The 25880-nt window shown below is 35.0% G+C and overlaps 1 protein-coding gene and 1 non-coding gene across 2 annotated transcripts in view; both read right to left on the reverse strand.

The window, feature by feature from the left end:
- LINGO2 (leucine rich repeat and Ig domain containing 2) overlaps positions 1-25880 on the reverse strand; it is a 1160605-nt gene that overhangs the window by 818652 nt on the left and 316073 nt on the right. The gene's annotated exons all lie outside the window — the stretch shown is intronic.
- LOC126025716 (U6 spliceosomal RNA) lies at positions 14173-14281 on the reverse strand. The gene has a single exon (XR_007501508.1). It is a non-coding gene; the product is annotated as a U6 spliceosomal RNA (small nuclear RNA).

The following is a 25880-nucleotide window of genomic DNA, read 5'->3' on the forward strand; positions in this document are numbered from 1 at the left end:
ATTATATTTGTTTTGACCCTTATCTCACCACTAATATTATTTCAATAGAATTAGAGTCTATACTATGCAAAATGTTAAATTAATAAAATGCAACCTTTTCTTCTCTTTTAAATAAGTAGGAACATAAAACATGGCATTGCATTTAGTATACTGTCCTTACACTTTTTCATATATTTACTTGCTATTATTTATAAATATTTGTATAGTTTTTATCATTGAAGTGATTTTCACTCTGCATATATATGCATGTTGCATGTATCAAAATTATATTATAGTTAATACATAATAACATAATAAATAATAATATAATACATAATAATAAATAAATAATAAATTGATTTTACCAAATAGCGGCAATAAGCTGTCACAAAAATGTCTTTAATTAGTAGTAAAAATGTAAAATTTTATAATGGCAAATAAATTTAAATAATTAAGTATTTTGTTTCAAAGAAAAGACAGGATATAGTTTTTATCTGCTAGACCAGGTACCAAGAATTTTGAGCATCATCTATGATAAATTCTGGCATAACCATTCAAGAAACATACAAACATTCAAGAAGGCAACAGATGGAAGTTTGTTCCACTTCTGTAAACTAGAACAGTTAGATGATCACATTTAAAAGTCAGGTTTTGCTTTAGCAGGATTTTTTAAATTCCTTGGATTTGGCAATTATATGAACCATAGCTAAGTTCCAAAGATCCAGATGGGTATAGAAATACACTCTCACTATACATGACTGAATATTTTAGTATTCTTATCCAAATATGCATGTGCTAATATTATCCACTAATATCAGCCTGTAGTTGGTAAATTATAAAGTTAGAAAAAAATAAATGCTACTATTATAAAAATGTTTCATTTTACCTTTAATCATGTACTGTTATTAAAACAATAGTAAGATAGATGATTGTCATATCATTAGAGTTAGCTTTTAGAATATTAATGCAGTTGAGTTATTAGGAAAGTGATTTTGCAAGTGTTTTGGAAGAGCGAATAGGGTAGATGTGTAGAAAGATAATACAAAGGTAAGTATGAACAGTATATTCTGAAAGAGCATTGTTTTAGGATTAGAAATAAGAGTAACTACTTAGATTAGTATTTATTTCTTGGGGCAGGAGAGATAGCATGGAGGTAAGGTGTTTAATATTCATGCAAAAAGTCGGTGGTCTGAATCCTGGCATCCCATATGGTCCCTTGAGCCTGGCAGGAGCGATTTCTGAGAATAGAGCCAGGAATAACCCCTGAGCGCTGCCAGGAGTAACCCCCCCCCAAAAAAAAAAAAAAGAGAGAATTTTTTTCTTGATAGATTTTACAGGAAATTATATTTTGGTATATAATAATATTCAATGAAATTTATTTATTATTCATTAAATAAAAATTGATGTAATTCTCCCTACCCAACAGATATTTTTTACTTGTCAATTACTATATAAAAGTCAGTAGCAGGAAGATCTTACACTGAGCATATAACTCTAAAATAAAATACTACTGGCACCAATTAACCAGAATTTAAAACCTGGATTGTTGTGTCAAGAGAATTTTCACATAACTTATTTGACCTTTATTATTAGGATTTGAAGCCATCTTATACAAAGATCTAAAAAGGTGCAATACTCTGATAAACAAATTATTAGTTTAGTTACAACTTATGTAAAACTGCCTCTAAAAGACACTAGAATTAGAAAATAAAAACGTGGGATTTTGTAATATGCTCTCAATAGAGATTTAGAATGAAAGATTGATTTTCCCTGAGCCATTTTGACAGGGGCAGTAGTCTGATTCAGAAGGTACTTGGGAAAATGCTTTTATCATCATTCACCTTTTTAAATTCAACAAAAGAGCCATTGTTATTTTTTATCAACCTCATTTTATTTTAAAATCAGGAATTAAGATATTCTTTGTAATTTAGGAAACTGTAGGTGGGAGACCCAGGTTACAATTGGACAGAAAGTCCTACTTATTATAACATCAAATGATAATTCTCTATCATAGTGGCTAATTTTACATCTGAACAACTGTAATATCCATCATTACAAGGGGTCTATGCCTCTACTAATTTTATTCTTTAAAAATATTCTCTCAGAATAATTTTTTGCCAAGTATCATAGGAGTTGCTTGGCAACAGCTAAGAACAAATGCAAAAAAAGAAGTGATTTAATAAAGAACTCAGACACAATCAAAACCTTGTAAAAATGAATTACAAATCTGCTTTACTCAGAAGAAATAAATACTTATCCTTGAGCTAATATTAAATGCACACATTAATAACTTATTTTGAATAAGATATAAAATAATTACTAAAAGAATACAACAAAGGAACTTACGAAAAGTAACCAAGGAAGCATTTAATCATTATTTTTCCCTATTAATACTATGAAGAGTCTTTAACTGGTAGAGCCCATAACTTACAGATTCATTATAATTAAAGGCAACGTTTTTTAGAAATATGTCTATAGATGGGGAAGCAAGTTTAGAAAATAATTCCTTATCTAAAATGACAATATTAATATTTTTCAGACTTGAAGTTTTAATACTAGAAATATACTGTTCACATTCTTTTCTTCTAATAAGACATCTTGAACTATATTAGGGGAAAACTTGAATCAATTGAGCTTAGATGAAGCATCCATTTCAGAAACATTAACTATGGTCACAAAGTTGATTCTACCATTGTTTATTGTAATTGGACCTAGCAATTGAAAATGTGAATCAACAAATCTCTAAACTTCTGAATGACAAAGTATCAATCAAGGACAGGAAGAATCCAGGCAAGATGCATTAATGAATGAATATGTTTGGCCTTTGCATTTGTATTTCTTGTTTTATGTCATATTTAACATATAAATCTACTTTATTTGCATTCTTATTTAATTAATTTTTTATTCTTCTACTTATTCTTTGCATAATTAGAAAAACAGACAAATGGACAAAGAAGATGTGCTTGTCTATATGTGTCTCTAGACTGAGTAAAACATAAGATAATTGAGACTACAGGAGGAAAATGAAAATTAACAAACATAATGGTTTACTTTAATACAAATTAAAACTGAGTCCTGGTGAATGGGAATTCCCACTTCCTCTCAGTAATAAATGTAGTTTATTAGTAGGATTAGAGCCAATATTCAAACCTGGAAGAAAGTGGGACAGTAGAAAATGAAATTTGGAACGAAGGTGAATTTAATTCATCTACCGAACTAACCTCTTCATGAAATATCAACTAATTCCTTTATGACCTTATAGGCAGTTAATCACTGCCCCCTGGAAATCTTTGCCTATCATTTATCAAACTCAAATCTTAAAATGCACTTTCTAATTTGCACTTAGAGTGGCAATATATAAAGGATGCCATACCTGAATTATTCATAGAGTGTGGTCTTAACAAATTAAAGAATGTTAAAGCTAAAATAAAAATGACTTTTTGTGTGTATATGAGGAAGAACTTCCCAGTGTGTTGAAGACCAAACCAAGATTATACACTATTTTTCTGAGGAGGTCATGTGGTGGTACTATTGAATCAGCATCCTAAAATAACATTTTTACACTCAAAGTTTTGAACTATCCTCAGTCCCCTCCCCTAAATCTTTTTGCTATTTTCAAAGTGCTTTGTTTACTTCAATATGTCATGTTCAACCTTTAATCATTCACAATGACAGAAGTAAAACAGTTCTTTTTCTAAACAAACATATTTTCAATATATCTCATAAGATTTAAGATAGTATGTTAAGTGAAGAAAGCCAATATAGGATTATATCTCATATATGATATTTAGATTATTGCATGAAGAAATGCAATTATTTAAGTGGGGGTTGTCAAAAACACTCTAGGCCCCAGAGTATAGAGAGAAGGAAAGAAATCGAGTGGAGGAAGAGAAACACAAATATGAAATGTTGGGGCACAGATACAATGGTGGTAAAAAGAAAGGGCAGAAATAAATACACAAGTCAGAGTCAATAACAATGGAAGTATAAGACCCAAACTTTAAATAATAAAATTAAAATTGGACATAGTATGTTAGCAGACTTTGGGGAGAGGGTATATCATTCTGAGAAATCATTTTACTGTTTTCTATATCGTAAGTACTCTACTCTGGGTATTGATGGATCCCTCTGGTATTCAGATGAGGATTACTAAAATGAGGATTAGAGACTCTTCAAAAGATAGCTGTCTATATGATATAGAAACCAGTAAAATTATTTTATATCAGAAATATTTTAACTTCTTAATTTTTTAATATAAACTATTGTGATTTACAAAGTTATTCATAGTTGGGTTTTAAATATACATATTTAGGCACCAATCCCACTACCAGTGTCAACCTTCCTCTACCAATGGTTTTAGACTATGTCCCATGCTAAACCCACTGTTTTCGTAAGGCAATCCTTAAATAATGCCTTTCATGCCTCCCATCTCCCAATCCCATTAGTAATTATATTTTTAATGTATGAACACTTATACAAATAATTTTATTATATACGATTCTAAAAGTCACAGTGCTACAATCTGTGATACAGATGTGCCAAATTGTAGCTAATTTGAATTTATTTTGGTGAATATATCCTGTTTTAATTATAAAAGTTGCCTTGAAATCATCTCAGTATATTCTGTAATATGGGAGTCCTATCAGAGTGTAGTAAAACATTTTAACGTATTGCACTGTTTGGTATTCTGTACAAGACTGCAATTGATAGATGAAAACTTTTATCAACTTTGAATTTCTACCATATTTCTGTGGGTCTGTCTGAAAATTGGTCAAGACAAATTATTTGCTGAATTAGAAACTATGTATATGAATAGAACTATTTAATTATAACATAGGCCATTCAATTATCAAATAATATAGATGCTAAGAATCATTGTTGCCAGAATAAGTTTAATAATTTGACTTATTCAAAATGTATTATTTAAAAAGTGCATACAATATTTAGTGTGCACAAAACCTTATACTATGAGATTTTTCTGTTTATGTCATTTCTTTGAAGGACTATCTTACATATAAATTTACTTTTTTATGTTAAAAGTCACATAGGGGGGCCAGAGCGGTGGCACAGTGGTAAGGCATCTGCCTTGCCCACGCTAGCCTAGGACAGACCACGGTTCAAACCCCGGGCGTCCCATATGGTCCCCCAAGCCGGAGCGATTTCTGAACGCATAGCTAGGAGTAACTCCAGAGAATCACCTGGTGTGATCCAAAAACAAAAACAAGCAAACAAAAATAAGTCACATAGGCCAGAATAGGAGTTGGGTGATAGCGCAGCAGTAGGGCGTTTGCCTTGTTTGAGGCTGGCACAGGACGAAACTGGGTTCGATTCCTGGCATCTGTATGGTCCCCTTATCTTGCCAGGAGTGATTTCTGAGTGGAGAGCCAGGAGTAACCACTGAGTGACATTAGAGGTGGCCCAATAAGAAAAATAAATTAGTAATTGTACCCTTGAGCCTATCAGAAGTAATCCCTGAGTGCAGACCTCGAAGCAATCCCTAAACATTACAAGATGTGGTCCTAAAACAAATAACGAACAATGACAACAACCAAAGGCAACCAAAGGCAGAATATATTGATATAAAACTTGAAGGGTAATATCACTCATATATGAAGTATAAAGAAGAAAAGTAAGAGAAATGCAAGTCACTCAAAGCAAACCTTAAGATTCTGTATGCATAACTAATTTTGCCAAGTGCCTTGCTTATCTAAGGGGTATGAGCACAAGATTAGGAGCATAGGGACAGTGTATAAGCATAAGATTAGGTATAAGCATAAGATTAGGAGCATAGGGACAGTGTAGGGGGACATTAGCACTCTGATGTGGACATAGTACAGTAAAATTCTTTGTTTATAATGTTAATATTAATATCACTATAAATCATAATACCTAAAATTACAGAGTCTATGACATGGATGTTAAATCAATTTATATATCATTGTTTTTTATGTATTTACTTTTTATTTATTTATTTATTTATTTTGCAGTGCTGTAGATCAAAACCAGATCCCTTGTAAACCAGACAAATGCTCTGTTGCTGAGTGCCATTCACTGTATTTTAATATCAATATTTCACTTGATTACAGTTCTTTTTTTTTTTTTAGAGGTTGAGGGGCATACACAACTGTGCTCAGGGCTTACTTAAGGCACAGCAATTACTCCTGGCAAAGTTCAGGGTATCATTTATGGTCACTGGGATCAAGTCAAGGCACCTTGTCTCATGCCCTATATTTCCAGCTCAAATATTGCCGAAAAGTAAATAACCATAAATATAACTCTAAATAAGATATTTATCTTTTCTCAACAATGACATTTAGCTCATTCTATAAATGTCAAAATTTGTTAGAACATAATAATCTTTGGTGTTCTGAAATCTTTTATGTCTCCTGAATATAATAGTTATTAACTCCTCAGGAGATTGAGAAAATATGAAATATGTACTTAACAACATTCATGAATACAAATATGATTAATGCACAAATATTCATATAACAAAAGTATATGTATATGGTACATATATACACATTAATAAATATGAGGAAGAACATATAATTTATATATATGTATATATATATATATTACAAGGCAAAGCTATTATTTGTCTCTCACTAGAGTATAACAATATAGCCCAAACAAACTTCTTATGATTATGTCAATAATCTAGTATTATTGTTAAAGTGTAGGTGTATGGGAAGGGGGGGATCAGTAGGCACTCAAAAATGATTATTTCAATTCTCAACCTTTTGAGAGATAGCCAATTAAGTGAAAACAGCAAAGATGTAAAGTGAGCTAGAGAAGGAACATTCTCTCTTTGAGCTTCTCATCTGTGTCCAGGCAGTCAGTAGGAAAGCAGTAATCCTGCACATGGCTTGAGAATAAAGGAAAATCAAAGACACAAAAAGCCAAGGGGCAATGTGCCTTGTTGAGAAGATGGCCCACCAGGTCCTCAAGAAGGAGCTGGTTTTGCTATAAAATTGTCTCCCCAATAAAGCACATATATATCGCACACAAATTGTGGTAGAGCAACAGTAATGTAGTTCATTTATGTCCTACATTACTCTATTACCCTAGTAACACCAGTCATAAACGGTCCTGTCCCTTAAGAGAGACCTTAATCAACTGTCATGAATAAGCACCAGCTTCATGATGTTTTAAAAATCCTGTTCTATGTGATATAGTTGAATATTATTTTTCTTAGGATGCTATTTAATGTAAATTAAATTTTATTAAGATTTAAAAAATGAGGGGCCGGACAGATGGTGCGCATTAGGGTGTTTGCCTTGTGATAGCACAGCAGTAGAGTATTTGCCTTGCATGCGGCTGATCAAGGAGAGATCGTGGTTCGATCCCCAGTGTCCCATATGGCCCTCCAATAGAAGTGATTTCTTAGCACATTAGGAGTAAACCCTAAGCATCATAGGATATGGCCCAAAAAGAAAAAAAAAAAGTTTCTCAGTAACCTGAACTGCCAGTGTCCACAGGGCTGTCGGAGGGTAGATACACAAGGGGGCTTTATGATAATCCACTGGAATGGGAGAGGAACCCCTACAGTTGGGTTGGGGACCAAGATAAGGTCAGATTGAGGGCTAGGTACAGGAAACAGGTGAACAACATCAAGGATGAATTGTCCAGGAAAATACAGTTGAAGCATGTAGAAATCAGAGAGCACACTGCAGAAACTTTTTGCTATTCCACAATTTCACCAACTGCCACTCACAACTCCTACTTCCCAACTTCCACTTTCACAACTCCCATCTTCAACTCTCACTCCATGCCTCATTAGGATGGGGTTTTATACCACCAGCCAAATTGCCAGCCAATGAAACCACAAAGATTAGAACAATTTTACATACTATAAAATAAAAAAAATCTGCATGCTATAGGAATAAAAAATTGAGAAATAATTGATACAAAAGATAGATTATTTAATATTAATATGAAAACTTTAAAATTAAAAGAGAAGATAGAAGCATGAGAAAGTAAAATTCATTGTTCTGAGTGACCATGAGTCTTGAGTCAATTTTACTATTTGGCATTTTGTTACATTTGGTTTGGTTAGTTGTTTTTTAGCTTTAAAATTTTTTAAGGGCCAGAGTGGTGGCGCAAGGGTAAGGCATCTGCTTTGCCTGCCTAGGACAGATCACGGTTCAATCCCCCAGTGTGTCATATGGTCCCTTAAGCCAGGAACGATTTCTGAGCACATAGCCAGGCGTAACCCCTTAGCATCACCGGGTGTAGCCCAAAAACCAAAAAAAAAAGAATAAAATTTTTTAGCGTAAGAAACAATAGGATCTTGCTCTTGGTAGATTAGCCCCTCCCTAAAGGGGAGGACATATATGACTTGAGTGTTTATATCTATCACCAAAATACTTTACCTTTTGTGTCAAATGGCCATCTCTTGGTCTCCATAAATTAAATTTTGCTTATTCAACATCTGTAGGTCATTCACACAGAGGATCTACACTGAATGAATTATCACTCATTTTAACAGGATTATTCAGTGAGAAACAAGACTAAATTTCATGAAACAGTAAAAAGTAAAACCAGTAATTAATGTAAGATTTAAATTATTCATGTCAAAAACATAAAGCATTTAAGTAAAGTATTACCATTTAGAAAAAGCCTTGCATTGGGAAATAAGTAGGTAAAACTTTTTCAAGTCAAGATTAGGAATAAGTATCACACTGAAAACAGAATAGAATGTTCCCTTAGAGGTTGTTCAAGAGAAATGAGGAGGAAAAAAATGACTTTAGAAATTTTAGACTGTCTGAGTACAATATTCTGAATTTCTATTATAGATACAGAAAAAGATGCAAGCAACATAATAGCGTAAAAGAAACCATATCATCCAATTATCTACTTGATAGATATTATGCACAAGTCAAAGTCGGGTTTGAAAACAAGTTTCACTTTCATCCAGAATGGGAGCCAGATAAAAATCCACAGCATTTTCTATTTTAAAATTGTGGATAGGCCACCTTAAAAAGTAATGTTTGAAAGAACTGCAGATATAAACAGGAGATTATAATTGATCTTTTATCCCAGATTCAGTTAAAAATAGCAGTCCTGGGGCCATTGTTAAGGCACAGAGTAGGCACAGAAAGTTGGAAGCGAACCCAGTTTTGACTTCATGAGACACAGTGTGGTTCTTGGCAAACAGAGCTATGAGTATTCAGTAATAATCAATAATCAGTTTCACACAAAAATAGAGCCTTCAGTGCTCGAGTAATTCCCAGGATTGCCAGGACAGATACCCATATCCATGCACATACATGGTAAGTGGTTGAGGTCCTCACAAACAAGGCTTGTTGGACCACTTTTTTATCGTTTTGGTATGGAAGGATTAACACTGCAAACTTTCTGCCACTAATGCTCTTACAGCTAGTAGTTTAAATGCCAGAATCTCCAAGGAAGTTGTTAGCATCTAAATTAAATTGGAACGGGTAATAAATTGTATACCTTGTTGGGGAAAAAATAAATTCCCCAAGAAGATGTTGGTTATGCAGGTAGAAAACGTTCTAGTATAGAGTGAGCATCACATATGGTATACCAATTAGAAGTAAGTATTAAAGAAACCCCCCAATGCATTCAATTCCAGTTAGACTGAGCCAAAATACTGTTCTTAGGAAAATTCAGTTAATACTATGTTTCATTGTTTCCTGGGACCCTCTGCCTGATCTCAGCAATGAAAGGACTTCATAGTAGCAGAGCTGAGATATTGTAATATAAAACAAGCAGAGAGAGTGGCTATAACCTGCAGGCTAATGGAATGCCAACCACAGCAAAAGCAAGAAAGAGAGTTATTAGCAAATTTTGTTTGCACAAAGGAGCAATTGATAACTTTGGAATGCTTTTTCCCCTCTAGATACAATAGGATCTCAGCATGACATCTAAGTAGAATAGGATGAAAGATCAGAAACAAACCTAATATATACATCCTTCAGTTTGAGATTCCTTAGTTGGTACTGGCAGTTCAACAAGTGACTTAAATGACTATACATTCTCTGCCGACCTGTACTAAACATTGAGAAGAGATACATTTAGGGGTAGGTAATACATACGAAATAGTGTTTAAAGTACTGAGGGGCAGTGGATTGAAGGGATTTCCTTTTTTATTTATTGGCACCTCTTATGGTATTTCTGGTTCAATATGAAACTGTTTAAAGTTAGACACAGAAGCACTAGTTTAGGATTAGCTGACATTCTGGTGACAAGTAATGGGGAAGCAGAAAGTATGATAGGAGAGGAAGTCATGATGTCCCCTCCAGAATAATCTCACTGATAAAAAATGTAGTATGAAATTAGAAATGAACTTTTCCGGGCCCAGAGAGATAGCACAGTGGTGTTTGCCTTGCAAGCAGTTGATCCAGGACCTAAGGTGATTGGTTCGAATCCTGGTGTCCCATATGGTCCCTCGTGCCTGCCAGGAGCAATTTCTGAGCAGACAGCCAGGAGTAACCCCTGAGCACCGCCGGGTGTGGCCCAAACCCCCCCCCAAAATAAATAAACTCCTCCATCATCAAACTCAAACAAAACCCAGAAGAGTTCAAAATATTAATTGAATAACAAGAAAATTTTAAAATGATGCTCCCAGCCTTTTGATCTGTGGTAAAAAATGTTATTGCACTGACAAATTTATTGCACTGTCAGATACAAATTATATCATACTGAATGCATCATAAAATAAATTGTGATATAGAGGTAAGCTTCTCAGAGTTTTATTATTATGCTCTAATTTAAAATGAATCTACATTTCTCTAAAACTTTGTTTTCATTAGTTCAGTCTTCTCATTTCCTAGGACTCTTGGTGATGGGATAGCAGAAACTTATCATTCATAAATACCATCCAATTATGTGCCAAAACTAGGTAGAGGAAATAATAGATAACAGAACCTATTATGACAGCAACATTATCAACAAAGAAGTGGACCATAAAATGAGTTTTAGACAGATAGCAAAAAAAGGATATTAAACAAGATGTTATATTTTAAAAAGCATAAAAAGTACTCTGGAAATTACTAAATAATAATAGGTAATAGAGTCTTAAGATTCCAGGGACACTTATTGTTACAACGATTATAAATAGGGATTGTAGTACAAGGTTTAAATTGCATTCCTTCATGTGACTAACCCAAAGTTGCATTCAATATAGTCTAGTGTTCGCTCCTGAGCATGGGGTTAAGAAGAATTCCTGAGTACTGGTAGATATATCCCAACTCCATCTCTAAAAAAATTCACAAAAAAGATCAGCAATACAATCCACCACTCTCCTATTTTTAAAAACAAATTATTATTTCATCATTAAGTTCAAATCCTCTCTCTTGGACCTGAGTGAGTCTTGTGACTGATCTGAACTAATTCAGAATATAAAATAAGTAACTAAATTTAGACCATTAAAAAGTCACACACAAAAAATGGGGGGACAGATTAAGTCGTACAACATGTGACTAGGATGTGACATGTCCTGAATTTGATCCTGGACACTGTTTCATTTCAGAGAACCAGTGATGGCTCCTACACTACCAATATATGTGAACATTACTCACTGGGTAAAAGCACCGAGCCTTCAAGTCTTTACTGCGAGGCCAATCGAAGAAAGCCCTGGGTCTCCCTAGGCACTGAAGTGTATAGCCCATATTCTTAAAATGTTACACATTATTTAGTATGGTTGCTTTTGAATTGCTCCTATTATGTTATAATCAAACCCACATATACCTGGAGAGAAAACTAGAAATAAGTGAATGTCCATAGTCATGGAATTAGGGCTTAAAGGAATGAGTAAACTGCCAACCAAGTGAATGAACCATTTGAATAAATACATTTATATCTCATAAAGATGAAGTTTAATATTTGTAAACATTTTAATAATCTTGCATTTATTAGACCAGGCCATTTTAGTAGCTTTTTAACTGTGTACATAGACAATCTTAGTGTGAAATGACAAGTGACTAAAGTGTCTAGCCCCTTATTATTAAGCAGCTACATTAAATTTCTATATTTAACAGGAAATAGGATATAAAATCTGATAGAACATGAAACTAAATGAACATATACTTAAAAAGCCCTGCTAAAATTATTCAATTTATGCATATTTTCTTATATCAGTTAAATTGATAGATAATTAATTTTATGACCAGTCATGGAAACTGGACAATAAGAACTGGAATTTTGTCTGAAGGAAAACAAGGGTGAATTTATAGATTCCAACTTGAAGAATGTAGAACATCAAACACAGTTAGTTTAGCAGTGTGAAATAAGGTATCATTTTTAGAATTTTGACAAAGTTCCAGGAATTAAGACATAAGCCCCATTAGTAATCACTGGTTATTAGCATAACTGGTGTACTAAAAACAAAAGATAAGGATAATATAAACAAATCTAAGTTGATTCTTAAAGAGTTGATTTTTTTAATCTCTCAGGATAAAGAGATTCTAAGGACTATATGCTAAACATGAATTTTTAACAGCATATGTGTCAATTCAGGATTCTCCAGCCAGAATAGCAAATTAGTTCCAATTCTCTGACAACTCTGATTTATTAGTAGTGGTTGCCTAGAGTAATATATAGAGAAACCTGTGAGGCAGCATCCAGACTCAGCAGGAAGGACTGGGAGGACAGATCAATGATGTATTTCACCAGGGCAGAAAAAGCTACAGGACACGTATATCATGCACAGTTCTCCCTCTATTAAATGTGACTAGTTGCAGCATTGTAAATGTAAATTTCATCATAAGACACTGAATGAAAGAATATTCAGAAAAGGCAAAATAGAAAACTACAAAACAAATAACACTTTACTGAAGAATTGAAGAATAGAGTCAGAAGATTAATTCTCAATGAGTTGTCTAAATAACCTTGAAAAAAGCACTTGACATCTTTTCTTCTTTTGTGACACATGGATATACATTCTTCTTTTGAGGGGAGGCACACTTGGAAATTCTCAGGGGTTACACCTGCCTTTGCACTTATGAATCACTCCTGGCAGTTTTAAGGGGCCATATGGGATACCGGGGATGGAGCCCATGTTGGCTACGTGAAAGGCAAATGCCCTACCCTCTGTTTTATAACTCCAGCTTCTGAATATACATTCTTCTGAACAGGTTATGAGGGAGAATTAGTAAAAAAAAAAATAAAGAGCATGCTTTATAGACCATAAATGCTATACATAGATATAGAGATAAAAATAATATAGATTTGTGTATAGATGAATTAGATATAAATCTATGCTCATTATTAGTACTACTTTTTATTATAACACTACACACTTTCTACTCTTCTTCTCAAAGCCTTTAAGTATAATGTTCCTGTTCTGTCACTCTATTCTAAATCATGTGCTATTCAGCTTCTAGAGCAAAGCCCACTTCTTTTATTTCCATCAATTCTTCCTCAGTCCCTTCTCTTTTTTCTTCTTTCGTCTTTCTTGATTAAAAAAAGAAAATCATCTACCAGGGCTGGAGCAGTGGCATGGAGCAGTAAGGCGTCTGGCTTGCCTGCGCTAGCCAAGGACAGACCATGGTTCAATCCCCCATTTGGTCCCCCAAGCCAGGAGGGATTTCTGAATGCAAAGCCAGGAGTAACCCCTGAGCATCACTGGGTGTGGCCCAAAGAAAAAATAACAAAAAAAAAATCATCTACTATTTGTTGAACCTATAGGTTCAAAGAAAACAAATCAAAAAATACATTGCAGAAAATCAAATAGACAGACCTAGACGCCAGGATTTGGGAAATGTATAAACAGAAACAATGTCTGATATCTTCTAAGAACAAGACATACAGAGATTCTAAAGTCTGTGAGTAAGGAATACAGAGAAGAATACAGTATGGCAAGTGGGAGGTGAATTACAGAGAGATAAAAAACAATTCATTGGACATAAATATCAATACATCTACACAGGCATCGAAGTCGGTTTGAATATGTAGCCCCAGTGATATAGCACTTTAGCATGCTGTGTGTCAAAATGAAGGTAATTCAAACACAAAGAAGTCAAGAACTTTTACAGCCTCTCCTTTAAAATTATATTAAGGAATTGATATTCTAATAAGTAGCTATCACCAGTGTTACTTGCAAAGAATATAAAATAAACATTATATATAAGAGTATTTAGTAAAAATTACTGATCCTATTTCTTCCAGAGTCCTGTTGTCTTTTGCAAATGTGCTCTTCGAACATGTTTATTTTAACTCTTTTATTTTTTAAGTATGGAACGCTTCAGAAATTTGAGTGTCATCCTTGCACAGGGGCCATGCTAATCTTCTCTGTATCGTTCCAATTTTAGTATATGTGCTGCCGAAGCAAAAGCACTTATTTTAAAACTTAAGACTTACATGAATTGTCATAATTTCCTTGAATCTTTTGAGTCCAACCAAAATTCTCTTTACATTAATGTGTGTGCTCTTTTGATAAAATTCCTTTTAAATCTTTTAATATTTATTGAGTTCCTTTTGGTAAATAATTAAATTTTTATTTTCCTCATTAACTTTACTTCTCTTAGAAACTAAATGGAAGAGGAAATGATACCATCCCAACAATATCAAGAACTTCTGTCTGCTTCACCAAAACTTGTAATCTTTGGTTGCTTGGTTTCAAACAGAACAGTTGTTTTATGCTATTTATTTTAAATTGAGATTTCTATATGCACAATTTTTAAGAAAGGGTAATTTACTGAGTCATGAAAAATGAACACATCATTGAATATAATTTTATAGTTTAGAAAATTATGCTTATTCCCAAATGTTTAACATGATTTTTCACTTCTAGTAATTATGTTCCCTTTATAGCAGTCTAAGGGCCAGTTTTTAATTATCTTCTGGTCTCCCCTTAACACGGAGTCTATTCTAGTCTAAGTGAGATTTAGGAGTAGGCCACATGCAAGGCAAGCACTTTAATTCATTTTTTTCTGGGTGGGGGGACACACCCGGGGACTCTCAGGGGTTACTCCTGGCTAAGCACTCAGAAACCACTCCTGGCTTGGACCATAAGGGACGCTGGGATCAAATCGCCATCCATAGCTGTGCGTCCTAGGTCAGATGCACGCAAGGCCTTACCACTGGGCCACCGCTCAGGCCCCACACTTTAATTCTTATCCTAATTCTCTAGATCTTTCTATAGTTTATTTTTCTGCATGATGTCAGACAAAGCTTTTACTCTTCAATTTGCTTTTAAAATAATAGTGTGTTTGAAAATGTGCTTTTAGTAATAATAGCACATTATGTGTCTTCAATAAAAGCAGAGGCCTAATTTCAAAATTTTCATATTATATTTCTTACAAAATATAATTTGCAACGATAGACAAATAACTTTGTATTTATTTGTATGTATTACTAATCATTGTATATTTTCCTTAAATAATTATTGTATTAATTAGTTTATTAACTTTTGGCTACAAGGGGAATTACTTGTTTTGAAATTAAGCAATGAGTAGCTAAAAAATTAAAAGCACATTCATTTTTATTGAGCCCAGAAAGTACCTAGATGCATTTTATTTTGAATCCCAAAACAAATATTTCAAAGTATTTCTATATTGTGTGTGTTTTGTCTTAAGATATTTCATAATGTAGATCATTTCAAACTACCTCTTTAAAAGTAGCAATTTTCAAATGTAAGCACTATTTCTATCCCTCAATCTATTTCTTACACAAAAGTTTCTTTTTATTTGTTTTATTTTTGTTTTAGTTTTTGGCTTCAATTTAATTTTGGGCCATACCTATATATGTAAATTTAGTCCTAGCTGAATTGATCACTTCTGGTGGGGTTGAATGTCCATATGCAGTGCTGGGGATTGAATCAATTTCAGCAGTATGCAAGGCAACTACTGTATTCTCTGTATTATCTCCCTAGCCCAATTTTTTCTCTTTTTTCTTCATTGACAAAGAATTTTCAAATAATTGTTGTCTTATTTAAGCAAAAGATAGAGTATTTAATATAGCTCTTGTAAAAATTTTAACTTAATCACCAAATAAAGATAATAAAATATAATACATTGATTATTTAAATATATATATATTTTTTTGGTTTAGAGGTTACTCCTGGCTATGCGCTCAGAAATCACTCCAGGCTTGGGGGACCATATGGGTTGGAGGGGGATCAAACCGCGGTCCATCCTAGGCTAGTGTGAGCAAGGAAGACACCTTATCGCTTGCACCACTTCTCTGGCCCCTAAATATAACTTTTAGAATATAGAATCTTTAAGTCAAGGACAGCAAGAAAAATTACAGTTCTCTGAGAACAAAGCAAAAAGATAATAACCATTTAATTAAAAAATGTTATATGCCTGTCTAGAGTACAGGCAGAGGTGGGGTGGGGAGGAGGGAGATTTTGGACACTGGTGATGGGAATGTTGCACTGGTGACAGGAGGTGTTCTTTATATAACTGAAATCCAACCATAATCATGTTTGTAATCAAGGTGTTTAAATAAAATATTATTAAAAAACAAAACAAAAATTAGTAATCTCTGAGCATCACTGGGTGTAGCCCCCCCAAATATATATATATACATATATATATGTATATGTATATATATTTTATGTGGAAAAAAATCAAATTTCAAATAAAGTAAAATTTTCATTGTAAAATATATTATATGGTTTTACTGGAACTGGAAAAATAGTCTTATTTTGAAATTTAAATAAAACAGATAAGAATTAAAACTACCCTATATTAGGTAATGTTTATTTTTCCTGTCTATTGATTTCAAGTTCTCCAAAGAAATGGTATTCATTCTATGTAGTCTTGTGCATGTGCCTCTGAAGAACTAATGACCAACTGAATGAGGGATGAAAGCAAAATTTATTTATTTAGCAAAATGTGTGTATCAATATTTAGTGACTTATGATAATTGGAGACAGGTGTACATAGACAAGGTAGGAGAAAAACTAACAGAAAATAAGAAAAACCGTGTATGAGGGTCCTGAGCAATAGCACAACAGGGAAAGCATTTGACTTACATAGGTCGACCTGTGTTTGATCTGTATCATCCCCTAAGGATCCTGAGACTGCCAGGAGTAATTTCTGAACAGGAGTAACCATTGAGTGATGTTGGGTGTGGCCGCAAACAAACAACAAAACACAGCATCTGAGTTTATTTAGCTTCTGATGGGATACAGCGAGGTGGTAACTTTTTTAATTATTAAATTTCCTGACAAACTATGGATTGATTAAATATTTTGCCAATAAATGAGACTGAATTAGTTTATTAAACAATTACTATAACATTATTGAGCCAGGAATAGAGGAATCATATAAAAGTATTTTATCTGTGGAAAAGGCTTGCTTAATAATTGCCCTTAAATAACAACATAAAATTTTTGCCCCATGCCAGGAACAATAATTAACACTATTTCTTTATTTGTATTACATAGGAGAGAAATTTTACTGATTCTTTCTGAAGTCTTCCATTTTTTTATAGAATAAAGGACCCCAATAACATTGGCACTAGAATAGCTTCAAGATTTTTTCTTTTTTTTTTTTTTTTGGTATTTTTGGGCCACACCCATTTGATGCTCAGGGGTTACTCCTGGCTAAGTGCTCAGAAATTGCCCCTGGCTTGGGGGACCATATGGGATGCTGGGGAATCAAACAGTGCTCTTTCCTTGGCTAGTGCTTGCAAGGCAGACAACTTACCTCTAGCACCACCTCTCCAGCCCCATGTTTTTTTCTTTAATTGTATCTATTTATTATTATTAATTATTATTATTATTATTTAGTTTTTTGGTCACACCCGGCAGCACTCAGGGGTTACTCCAGGCTCTACACAAAGAAATCGCTCCTGGCAAGCTCCGGGGACCATATGAGATGCTGGGATTCGAACCACAGTCCCTCTGCATGCAAGGCAAATGTCCTACCTCCATGCTATCTCTCTGGCCCATATTAATTATTTTTAATTCAAATTCTTCTAATTGAATTTCTACTCTGAATATCAGTAGACTTGAGTTTTCTATGACTAGCAAAGAGAAGGAAACAGAGACTGGATAAGCTCACTGAATGAAATTATGAAAATAGATAGTTGAGAAATCTCCATATTGTTTTTCATAAGGGCTGGACTAGACAGCATTCCCCCCAGCAGTGAGAGTTCCTTTCACCCCACATCCCAGCCAGCACTGATTGTTCTTATTCTTTATGATATGTGCCAGTCTCTGTGATGTGAGATGATACCTCATTGTTGTTTTGATTTGCATCTTCCTGATGAATAGTGATGTGGAAAATTTTTTCATGTGCCTTTTGGCCATTTGTATTTCTTTTTTGAGAAATTGTTCATTTCCTCTCTTCTTTTTTTGATGGAGTTAGATGTTTTTTTCTTTATGCGTTCTGTCAGTACCTTGACTATCTTTGAAATTACTCCCTTCTGATGGTTGTTGGGTGACTAGCTTCTCCCAATGTGTGAGGGATATAGAAATCCTGACTCAAATACAGGCAGAGGATGGGGGAGGGAGAAGACAGGGGCAGGGTGATGGGAAGGTTGCACTGGTGAAGTGGGGTGTTCTTTTCTTTTTTTTTTTTGAATGAGTTATTTTAAAAAGAGAGTATTAAACTAATGTAAATCCTATAACCATTTTTATTACTTATTGAGAAATAGTTTATTTTATTGTATTGGTGGATCTAAGTGCAGTTTAGCCACCCAAATAATCAGAAATAAATGTAATGGTATTAGATTAAAAGAAACCATTTCTTCAAAGGGAAAAAGTAACTTATGTTAGATTGGAAGAAAGCTCTAGGTTGATTATGTGAAGATTTTAAAACCCATGAATAGAAGAGTTCTGACACATTCCCAAAGCTCAGTGAATTTTTTGTTTTTCCATTTCTTTTTTTTTCTCTTTATTTGAATATCTTGATTACATAAATGATTGTGATAAGGTTTCAGTCATATAAAGATCACCCCTCTTCACCAGTGCAACATTCCCGCCACCAAAGTCCCAAATCTCCCTCCATCCCACCCCCCCTCACCTGTGCTCCAGACAGGCTTTCCAGTTCCCTTATTCATTCACTTGATTATGGTAGTTCTCAGTGTAGTTATTTCTATAACTGTGCTCACCACTCTTGTGGTGAGCTTCATGGAGTGAGCTGGTGTTCCAGCTCTCCTCTAATTGTCTCTGAGGATTGTTACAAAAATGACTTTTATTTTTCTTAAAACCCATAGATGAGTGAGACTATTCTGCGTCTCTCTCTCTCCCTCTGACTTATTTCACTGAGCATGATAGATTCCATGTACATCCATGTATAGGAAAATTTCATGACTTCATCTCTCCTGACGGCTGCATAATATTCCATTGTGTATATGTACCACTGTTTCTTTAGCCATTCGTCTGTTGAAGGGCATCTTGGTTTTTTCCAGAGCCTGGCTATTGTGAATAGTGCTGCAATAAATATAGGTGTGAGGAAGGGGTTTTTGTATTGTATTCTTGTGCTCCTAGGGTATATCCCTAGGAGTGGAATAGCTGCGTCGAATGGGAGCTCAATTTCCAGTTTTTGAAGAAACCTCCATATCGCTTTCCATAGAGGCTGTACTAGACGGCATTCCCACCAGCAGTGGATAAGAGTTCCTTTCTCTCCACAAACCCGCCAGCACTGATTGTTCTCATTCTTTGTGATGTGCGCCAATCTCTGTGGTGTGAGGTGGTATCTCATCGTTGTTTTGATTTGCATCTCTCTGATGATTAGTGACGAGGAGCATTTTTTCATGTGTCTTTTGGCCATTTGTATTTCTTTTTTATCAAAGTGTCTGTTCATTTCTTCTCCCCATTTTTTGATGGGATTAGATGTTTTTTTTTTTTTTTGTAAAGTTCTGTCAGTGCCCTGTATATTTTGGATATTAGCCCCTTATCTGAAGGATGTTGGGTGAATAGTTTCTCCCACTCAGTGGGTGACTCTTGTATCCTGGGCACTATTTCTTTTGAGGTGCAGAAGCTTTTCAGTTTAATGTATTCCCATCTGTTAATCTCTGCTTCCACTTGTTTGGAAAGTGCAGTTTCCTCCTTGAAGATACCTTTAGTCTCAATGTCATGGAGTGTTTTACCGACATGTTGTTCTATATACCTTATGGTATCTGGTCTGATATCAAGGTCTTTAATCCATTTGGATTTTACCTTCGTACATGATGTTAACTGGGGGTCTATGTTCGCTTTTTTGCAAGTCACTAACCAGTTCTGCCAGCACCACTTGTTGAAGAGATTTTCTCTGCTCCACTTAGGATTTCTTGCTCCTTTGTCAAAAATTAGGTAATTGTATGCCTGGGGAATGTTCTCTGAGAACTCAAGCCTATTCCACTGATCTGAGGGTCTGTCTTTATTCCAATACCATGCTGTTTTAATAACTATTGCTTTGTAGTACAGTTTAAAGTTGGGGAAAGTAATGCCTCCCATTTTCCTTTTCCCTAGGAGTGCTTTAGCTATTCGAGAATGTTTATTGTTCCAGATGAACTTCATAAGTGTTTGATCCACTTCCTTGAAGAAAGTCATGGGTATTTTTAAGGGGATCGCATTAAATCTGTATAATGCTTTGGGGAGTATTGCCATTTTAATGATGTTAATCCTGCCAAGCCATGAGCAGGGTAAGTGTTTCCATTTCCGTGTGTCCTCTCTTATTTCTTGGAGCAGGGCTTTATGGTTTTCTTTGTATAGGTCCTTCACGTCTTTGGTCAAGTTGACTCCAAGATATTTGAGTTTGTGTGGCACTATTGTGAATGGGATTGCTTTCCTGACTTCCATCTCTTCCCTATTATTATTGGTGTATAAAAAGGCCATTGATTTCTGTAGGTTGATTTTGTAGCCTGCCACCTTGCTATATGAATCTATTATTTCTAGAAGCTTTTTGGTAGAGTCTTTAGGGTTTTCTAAGTAGAGTATCATGTCATCTGCAAACAATGAGAGTTTGACTTCTTCCTTTCCTATCTGAATTCCCTTGATATCTTTTTCTTGCCTGATCGCTATAGCAAGAACTTCCAGTACTATATTGAAGAGGAGTGGTGAGAGAGGACAGCCTTGTCTTGTACCCGAATTTAGAGGAAAGGCTTTTAGTTTTTCTCCATTGAGGATAATATTTGCCATTGGCTTGTGGTAGATGGCTTCAACTAGATTGAGAAAGGTTCCTTTCATTCCCATCTTGCTGAGAGTTTTGATCAAGAATGGGTGTTGGACCTTATCAAATGCTTTCTCTGCATCTATTGATATGATCATGTGATTTTTATTTTTCTTGTTGTTGATGTTGTGTATGATGTTAATAGATTTACGGATGTTAAACCATCCTTGCATTCCTGGGATGAAGCCTACTTGGTCGTAGTGTATGATCTTCTTGATGATGCATTGGATCCTATTTGCCAGGATTTTGTTGAAGATCTTTGCATCAGCATTCATCAGGGATATTGGTCTGTAATTTTCTTTTTTGGCAGCGTCTCTGTCTGGTTTTGGTATCAAGGTAATGTTGGCTTCATAAAAGCTGTTTGGGAGAGTTCCCTTTTTTTCAATTTCATGGAAGAGTCTGGCTAGGATTGGTAGTAGCTCCTCTTGAAAGATTTGAAAAAATTCATTAGGAAAACCATCTGGGCCTGGGCTTTTATTTTTTGGTAGATGTTTGATTACAGTTTCAATTTCCTCAGTAGTGATGGGGGTGTTTAGATATGCTACATCCTCCTTACTTAAATGTGGAAGGTTATAAGTGTCCATGAATTTTTCCATTTCTTCTAGGTTCTCATGTTTTGTAGGATAAAGTTTCTCAAAGTAGCCTCTGATTATCCTTTGGATCTCTGCAATTTCTGTTGTGATCTCCCCCTTTTCATTTCTAATACGGGTTATCAGATTTCTCTCTCTCTCTCTTTCTTTGTGAGTTTTGCCAATGGTCTATCAATCTTGTTTATTTTTTCAAAGAACCAGCTTCTGCTTTCGTTGATCTTTCGGATTGCTTTTTGGTTTTTCACTTCATTGAGTTCCGCTTTCAGCTTTATTATTTCCTTCTGTCTCCCTATTTTTGGTTCATTCTGTTGGTCATTTTCTAATTGTTTAAGCTGCGCCATTAAGTTATTCAGGTATGCTCCTTCTTCCTTCCTGATGTGTGCTTGTAGAGCTATAAATTTTCCTCTCAGGACTGCTTTTGCTGTGTCCCATAGATTCTGGCAGTTTGTGTCTTCATTATCATTTGTTTCCAGGAAAGTTTTGATTTCCTTTTTGATTTCTTCTCGGACCCACTGGTTGTTCAGTAGCAGGGTGTTTAATTTCCAATTGTTAAAGTTTTTCTTATGTGTGGCTTTGTAGTTCACATCTAATTTCAGAGCCTTGTGGTCAGCAAAGGTAGCCTGCAAGATTTCTATCCTCTTGATTTTATGGAGGTATGTTTTATGTGTCAGCATGTAGTCTATTCTGGAGAATGACCCATGTACATTGGAAAAGAATGTGTATCCAGGTTTTTTGGGATGGAGTGTCCTGTATATATCTACTAGTCCTCTTTCTTCCATAACACTTTTCAGGGCTAGTATGTTTTTGTTGGGTTTCAGTCTGGTTGACCTATCAAGTGTTGATAGGGCTGTGTTGAAGTCTCCCACAATGATTGTGTTATTATTGATTTCTTCTTTCAGATTTGTCAGTAATTGTATTAGATAATTTGCTGGTCTCTCATTGGGTGCATATATGTTTAATAGTCTGATTTCTTCCTGTTGCACATATCCCTTGATTAGTACATAGTGTCCATCTTTGTCCCTTACCACTTTTCTGAGTATAAAGTTGGTGTCATCTGATATTAATATGGCCACCCCAGCTTTTTTCAGGGTGTTGTTTGCTTGGATAATTTTCTTCCAACCTTTGATTTTGAGTCTATGTTTGTTCTGACTATTCAGATGTGTTTCTTGTAGGCAGCAGAAGGTTGGATTCATCTTTTTGACCCATTTTGCCACTCTGTGTCTTTTAATTGGTGAATTTAGTCCATTGACATTGAGGGAGATGATTGTCATAGGATTTAATGTCATCTTTGTAGATAAGTTTGCTGTGTTTGTTGGTCTCTCTTGTCTTAGAGTAGACCTGTCAGTTTTTCCTTTAAGGCTGGTTTATCATCTGTGAAGTTTCTGAGCTGTTGTTTATCCGTGAAGCTGTGTATTCTTCCTCCAAACCTGAATGTGAGTCGGGCTGGGTGCAGTATTCTTGGGGAGGCATTCATTTCATTCAATCTTGTCACAATATCCAACCACTGTCTTCTGGCCTTGAGAGTTTCTTGTGACATGTCTGCTGAAAGTCTTAGGGATGCTCCTTTGAATGTAATTTCCCTTTTTGATCTTGCTGCTTTCAGTATTCTATCCCTATCTATGGGATTTGTCATTGTAACGAGGATGTGTCTTGGGGTGTTTTTCTTTGGGTCTCTTTTAGCTGGTATTCTTCGGGCATGCAGTATTTGATTGCATGTAGGCTTTAACTCTGGGAGTATCTCTTTGATGATGTCTTTGACAGTTGATTCTTCTTGGAGATCTCCTTCCTGGGTTTCTGGGACTCCAATGATTCTTATGTTGTTTCTGTTGAGTTTATCAAAGACTTCTATTTTCATCTCTTCGCATGCCTTGAGTACATTTTCCATTGCCTGTTCGTTTATCTTAATGTTCTTTTCCAATTTCTTCTGTTGTGTTGAGCTTTTCTGCATCTCATCTTCCAGTACTCCGATTCTCTCCTCAGCTGCTGATACCTTGTTGGCGAGGCTATCCATTGTGTTTTTCAGTTGAGCAACCGTATTTTTCAGATCTGTTATTTCAGTTTGGAGTTTTCTGATTTCTGTTTTTGTGTTCTCTTCAGGTCGATCTATGCTCTTTTTGAGGTCTACAAACATATTCCATATTTCTACTCTAAACTCCTTATCTGAAAGGTTAATCAGGTGGTTGTAATTTATTAGATCAACCGAGCTTTCCTCTTCATTCTCTATGGATGGTGTTTGCCTGCGAGTTTTCCCCATTGTCACGCTTGTAGTGTGTTTTTTCCTGCGTGTTGTGGTGGGGTTCATTGATTAGGAAGAGTTCCCGGCTGCAAAGGGAAGCGAAGCGGCTGAGCACTTCTGCTGCCTCTAGTTGCAAGTCCTCAGAGTGAACAAAGGCAGGGCAGGGCAGAGCAATCCCGCAGCCCCAGAATGCAGCTGCTCACCAGCTTCAAAATGCAGTTTTTTTGGGGGTGTGCTCCCTAGGCCCCTGAGGAAACCTTCGGAAGTTCAGAAGCACAGTTTCAGGCAGACAGAGATAGGAGTTTTCCCCGAAGTCCTCAGAGTGAACAAAGGCAGGGCAGGGCAGAGCGATTCCGCGGCCCCAGAATGCAGGCACTCACCAGCTTTAAAATGCAGTTTTTTGGGGGGTGCGCTCCCTAGGCCCCTGAGGAAACCTTCGGAAGTTCAGAAGCACAGTTTCAGGCAGACAGAGATAGGAGTTTTCCCCGAAGTCCTCAGAGTGAACAAAGGCAGGGCAGGGCAGAGCGATTCCGCGGCCCCAGAATGCAGGCACTCACCAGCTTCAAAATCGGGTATTCTTTTCTATTACTGAAACTCAACTACATCATGTTTGAAATTACAGTGTTTAAATAAAGATATTATTAAAATACATAGTTTACCTTTCCTTATTATTTTTTGAGATTATCTGTAGAGTACAAAACAGTAGAGATGAAATATTTGTGTTTTTTTTTCAGTAGTAATCTCTTAGTATACAACTTTTTTTTTCAGATAAAAAATTAAGAATGTAGAAAAGCAGTTATATCAAGCTAGTGAGTACCAAAAATACACCTTCAGACCAAACCTAGTGTAACTCTAACAACAAATAGAGTATTGGAAATGACATCTCTTCCATGATACACAGAATATAAATTACCACTGTAAGACAGAAATAGAAATAGTGCTATAAACTCACATGAGGAAATGGCATATCTGGACTGGAATAGATGAGAGAAGAGGAAGCTTTACTAGGCTTTGAAAGATGCATAACATTCCAACAAATATTTGAAAAATGTTGCTTTCTGGCTGATAGAAATCTGGGCAGGGAGTCAGGAATGTTCATTCTGGAAATGAGGGTAGTGAGATATAGCTGCAACACTGGATGAGTGGGCAGTAACAGTATTCTAGAATACAGTTATAAAAATTGATTTGTGGTGGGTAATGAATGACTCACAGTCACCTACTAAGTAATGTGGTGTTTATATTAAAGCAAATGCAAGTGGCAAAAGCCTGTGAATAACAAAATTCCCATGAAAAGCTATGTTTTATGAAGAAATATACTAAAATATACTTCAGGCAGGCATAAAGATTATAAGCAAGAAAATATATGAACTGAATATTATACACAGATGAGCGGATGTATTGATCACGAAGATGAAAATAATTAACAATATAAATCTGAATGGATACATGATAGATTTATAATTTATAAAATTAGATATGATTATGAGATTATGAATTTACTTTTATTTCCAAACAAAAGTCACTTTTATTACTCTTCTTCTACTTATGCTCATCTATATACTCATTCATATTTGTGCATACAACATGAAAAATGTTTAGACAACATGAAACATATATCCTATCCCCACTGCACAATGCTAATGTAAAAGAGCCAGAAGGTGTCCACAGTGGAGCTTTCACACACACAAAAATAAATCAAGTTTATTCATATTGAAAAAGTTGTCTTTTTCAGTGATAAATTAATATCAATAACAATTTAATAACTAAAACTACTCTGAGATCTATATATAATTCAAAAGCTTCCTAAAATTCCATGGAGAAAACAGCAATTAACACTGAACTAGCTGTTTAATTTAACTTAATCCAATCATAGGCATATGTGCTTGATATATTCATTTACATATCAATTTGCTACTGACTATATATGCAATTAACCTTGGGAAATTTTCATTTTACTCAGTTAAGAAAATCCAGAGATATGATAAACAGGAATATTAAGATTAT

The sequence above is a fragment of the Suncus etruscus genome, chromosome 1, assembly GCF_024139225.1.
Source record: "Suncus etruscus isolate mSunEtr1 chromosome 1, mSunEtr1.pri.cur, whole genome shotgun sequence".
Classification (NCBI taxonomy): domain Eukaryota; kingdom Metazoa; phylum Chordata; class Mammalia; order Eulipotyphla; family Soricidae; genus Suncus; species Suncus etruscus.